We start from the raw sequence: 5,550 nt of genomic DNA, 5'->3' as shown, positions 1-5,550 counted from the left end.
AGAGAGAGAGAGAGAGAGAAAGAGAGAGGTAAGCAGAGTAAGCCTGATTCCCCGTTTGGACTTCTCAGTTGACATCCACCACTTGGCGCTCATATGACCTTATGCAGTTGCGAGCGCCGCAAAACCTTACTAAAACAAACACTTAGCTTGTACCGGCTGCTGTGGTGTAACGGTTAGGCGCTCCGCACTGGCACACCAAAGACCTGAGTTCCGTTTTCGTATGGGAAGAATTTTCATCGCGTATATCGGTCTTTCTCCTGGGACGTTGTATTCCTCACAGCCGTGGTAGGCCCTAACAACTAGAGTCGAAGTCTGCCTCCTAACTGACGTAAAATGTGTTGATGGTTGCGTAAAAACACGTACTTTAAAAACCAACAGCACCCTCTCCAGCCACTCCCCCCGAAAAAAACTAACAAAAAGACAAACACACACACACAGCCAAAAGAAAAATCTTTGCTCGTATTCGTTTCTTTCGTACCCGGTTTCTGCAGCTCTACTTTTCTTACTAACAGACTCCAACTTTCTTTCTTTCTTTCTTTCTTTCTTTCTTTCTTTCTTTCTTTCTTTCTTTCTCGATACGCATTCGCCTAAACTGTTTTTAATCGTCTTAAGCTCATTTCCCTCTTCCTGCTTTTTTTTTGGGTCCTGTCCCGATGACGCCAGTTGCAGCCATCAAACTTCTCCCCCTTACATCCTTACTCTATTTTTCTCGCCTTCTCCTAGTTTGTTTGCCTTTCACCCTTTCTTTCTTCCTGTTTGCTTGTCTTTCTTTTCTTCTCTTTATTTTCAGCATTCTCCGCTACCTGAGGAGGGATTCTTTCCTCTCCTGCACACGACTGCAGCGGAGGCACAACTTCAACAGTTCGCTACCTCAAGAGTTACAAAGTTCTATCTGCTCAGTACCTAGTTTTGAGAAATTTGACGTAAAAAGTTTTGAGTTTCACATGTCAAGCTGTTTCGAATACAATTCTTTGAATATCTTGATAACAACTCCGAATAATCTTACGACTTTGATAGATGGAGCAGATAGAGCATTACTGTTTTCTGACCTCCTGGTCTTAGTAACTCAAAACGGCCAAAAATGTTAGATAGAGCTTTGTAATCCTGAGGTAGCGAGTTGGCGTCATACGTGTTCTCAATTCCCCATTTTCCTTTTCCTACAAAGTTCTCTTGACTTTTCTTCTCTTTTTTTCTGTCGACCCGTTCCCCCCACCCCATCCCCCTGTTCACACCCGAGTGCTTTTTTAGGTATGAGCTTAGGCCTACAACCGTCAGGGCAACCCATTCGCCCGTTAAACCCAGACAGCCTGACAGGCAAACGAGGAAGAGTGGGTGGGGAGTGGGGGGGGGGGGGGGGAGGAGGAGAAAGTGGCAAGCCAGGTGTTTAGTTTTAGTTTTAGTAAGAGTTTTACGGCACTTGCAACACAATAAGGTCATTTAAGTGCCGAAGATTAGAGGTGTTACAAGAGAGTAACAAACACAAAAAAGAAGGAGAAGAGATCAGGACGATAGATGTTTGATAGGAAAAAAGGAGCAAACCACACCAGAGCACCCGCCAATCACCCACAAGCCAGGTGTGAGGTGCAGACACAGAGGAGGAAACTGGCTGACCACAACCGCGCGGTCAAGAGGGATGTAACTACGTTCTCTCCTCAGCTTAACGTTTTAACTATCAAAACACAAACTTGGCACTCGGTTTTCGCCATCACGTCTTGAATAAATATTATGGGTTATTGCTCCCTCTCCCCCACCCTCCCTCTCTCTCTCTCTCTCTCTCTCTCTCTCTCTCTCTCTCTCTCTCTCTCTCTCTCTCTCTCTCTCTCTTTCTTTTTCTCTCTTTCTCTCTCTGTCTCTCTCTGTCTCCCGCTCTTTCTCTCTAACCAGCACATACACATTCTTTATCGTTTCTGCTCTCTCTCTCTCATCACACACATTCTCTCTATCCCCCTCCCACTCTATCGCCCCCCTTTTCTCCTTCAGGTTAACTTGAACTGTACTTAACTTGAAGCCAGTACAGTTGTTGCAACATTTAGGCTAGAACAGTTAAAGAAGATTGCAATATCGAAGTGACGAAAAAAGATGAGGACACATAGAAATACAAACACATGCACATTTTAGAAAAACGAGAATTTATCTCAAATCGTCTCTGCAAGATCTCCTCCTCTCTCACCTCCCTATCTCCGCAACCCTTGTCTCTTGTATTTCTTCCTTGATTTTTTTTCCTTAAATCTTTCTCCACCCCATCCTCCCCCCCCCTCTCTCTCTCTCTCTCTCTCTCTCTCTCTCTCTCTCTCTCTCTCTCTCTCTCTCTCTCTCCCTCCCCCCCCCATGCCGTTCCCTAAGAGCCATTTATCAATTCTCCTTAATAGACCCTTTTTTTTTTACTTCAGTTGAAGTTTGCGCCTGGCATCTAAAAATAAACACAAAAAATCCAGGGAATGCATCCCCCCTGAGCGCATCTGTAAAACGTCGTTAAATCAGACTAGAAAAGCACGTGCAATAAAGATTGAATTCATATTGGCGCGTCTCCAACACCCCATTCGCAAAAAAAAAAAGAAACTAGAAGCGAAAATATTGATAGTTGGTCTATATATATTGATATTCAGTTTTTACACCTTTACAGCTTTGGTTATAATTTAATGGTAACCCTGATTTCAACAAACATGAAGATATATTACATAATATTTATGTGTATGTACATAAAAATATTTAATATTAATATTAACATAGTTCTGATTAAAGTCCCATATGTACTTATATACCCTGAGAGACATACATCATCACTCTCTCTCTCTCTCTCTCTCTCTCTTATAATAATAATAAAATACATGGCATTTATATAGATGCTTTACAGATACATGTAGCAACACATAGACACTTTTATATTGGGTTTTGGCTTTTAAAAAATCTAGATACTTTTTTTTTACATCTCTTGAAAAACTGTGTATGTTACTGTATCATCTCCTTTCCTCATCCCAGTCCTACGAGAGCCGGTTTTGTGTCAGTTTGGGCGAAAATCAGAAGGCGAGGGGAGGGGACTGTCTCATCCTGACACTGACGCATAGAGCCACGACATATTTTCCTGCAGAGTGCCATCGTGTACAACGGATGAGGAAGTCTTGTCATCACTTATTTTTACTTTACAGCGTGTTAAGAAATGTACCGTGTAGTTTGTAACCGAGGACTGAATAGTCGGGCCAGATGAAGACCGGCTTTATTTTAAAACTCGCATATTACTTTATGCTGTGTTTGAATAGTGTGTAATTATTGACGAATTATTGAGATAGACGAAGAACGTCTCAATCTAAAACTCGAATATTAGTTTCTAATGTTTTAAATTAAATAGTTTGTAACCGAGGAACGAATAATTGGGTGAGATGAAGAACACCATCTTCTAAAACTCGAATAAAAAATCACTTTCAGACGTGACTCATTTGGGATTTTGCGTTGCCGACCACACACAGGGTGTTCCCACGATGGAAGTTGTCACGAGTTGAAAGTCACGCCGTGAAGTCATTCATAAGATTGGTCACTCATGATAGACGTGAATAAAATACTATATAAACGAAAACAAAAATCACCCCCCAAAAAACAAACAAACCAAACCAAACAAAACAAAACAAATACAACAACCAAAAACCTAAACAAACGAAAACAGAACTATAAAAGAAAGAAAGAAAAGAAGTAAAAAAGAAAAGAAGACCTGCTGTTGCCAGCACCTATGGTTTTGTTACCCACCCCCTCCTCCCCCAAAAACCCAAAACAAAACAAAAAACAACTAACAAAACCAAACCAACAACAAAAAAGCAAAAATAAAACACGAAACAAAACAAGCTAAAAACAAACAAACAAAATGCAACATATTTTTGCACCTTCATCAACACATTTTTGATCATTCAGGAAGCGGTCTAACAACCTGGGCTGAAAGGGATACCATCAAAGATAGTGTAGCCTACAGTAGGATATAGTATCTTTGACACAACTTCTCAGCAGAAAGACCGACATTCTCAATACAAATACAAATTCTCCCCACTCCGGAATCGAACGCAGGTCTTTTGTGTGCGCTACGTCACATACGCTGATGCGCCTGTGGTAACATCATTGAAGAAAAAGAAAGCAAAACACACAACACACACAAACACTTACAACCACACATAAACACACACACACACACACACACGCACACACACACGCACACACACACACACAAACACAGACAAACAAACACACATGCACACACACACACACACAAACTCCCACTCCCACACACAAAGCGAGAAGCATGGTTTTTGTAGGGAGTGGTGTAATATTTAATTTCCAAATTGCGCCTTTTGGTTAGGGCCTTCTTCCTGCCTCACTTCACGTAAGTGGAGAGAAGGCGAGACCTTGTGAATTTTGCCCTTTTATCTTAGATTTGTCTTGACAAGGGAGCGCCCCGGGGGTCAAGTGGTTAGTGAGCTCAACCTCACAAAATAATGCCAAACAACGTCAATGACACGGGTTTTAGCTGGGTGGTCTACTCTGCTCTCTCCATCTATTCAACTGAGTGAAGTCTACTGTGTGGTCTCAAGCAACTCCAGGGACACGGTTTTAAGCTGGGTGGTCACAACAGTGCGGTCTTAAGCTAGACGAGATGACCCTTTTTTTGTAAGAGTTTTACGGCACTTGCAAAACAATAAGGTCATATAAGTGCCGAGGATTAGAGGTGCTGCAAGAGAGTATCAAAAATAGAAAAGAAGGAGGAGAGATAAGGACGATAAATGTTCGATAGGAAAAAAGGAGGAAACCACATCAGAGCACTCGCCAACCATCCACGAGATGACTCTAGCTCACAAACAAGACGTTCTGTAATGGTAACCAGCAATAGTATATTTGGTAATACTCTTCTTTTCTAGAAATGCTGATTTTGTTACGCCCCCATCAACACAATTTAGACAATTTAGGAGGTGGATTTCGATCCTGCCTGTCAGGGCTAAGCCGGGCAAAGAAGAATACAACGTTCCAGCAGAAAGACCGAGATATTCGACAAAATTTTCCCCACACGGAAATCGAACTTGGGTCTTCTGCGAACGACGGCAAATCGCCTTACCGCTACACCACAGACATCAGGGTAATATTATCTGTATCAATGACGTATAGTGGTGTGTACTGTGTTGCAGTTGCAATGAATCATTTTACGTATGCATTGTACGAGTCTTAGTAACCCAATTCTCACCACACGCATATTACGAGAGATGTTTTCCTGAACCTCTTGAGATATAACGAGAGTAGGAGTGAGCTATATCCTTTTTGTGGCTATTTGTGAAACCAACAGTTTATTACTGCATATGATTTTTATTGAGAAGAGAACATAAGCACACAAATGATAGTGTGTAAAAAGTTGCAACGAAACCAAGAGTTTGTGGGTAATAATATAAAAACCGGCGACGCTGTATTCTATAGTTATGTGTTGATTTCTTCTTCTTCTTCTTCTTCTTCTTCTTCTTCTTCTTCTTCTTCTTCTTCTTCTTCTTCTTCTTCTTCTTCTTCTTCTTCTTCTTCTTCTTCTCA

The sequence above is a fragment of the Aplysia californica genome, unplaced genomic scaffold, assembly GCF_000002075.1.
Source record: "Aplysia californica isolate F4 #8 unplaced genomic scaffold, AplCal3.0 scaffold00063, whole genome shotgun sequence".
Lineage (NCBI taxonomy): Eukaryota > Metazoa > Mollusca > Gastropoda > Aplysiida > Aplysiidae > Aplysia > Aplysia californica.
The sequence above is the reverse complement of the archived record's forward strand: the minus strand, read 5'-3'. Positions refer to the sequence as shown.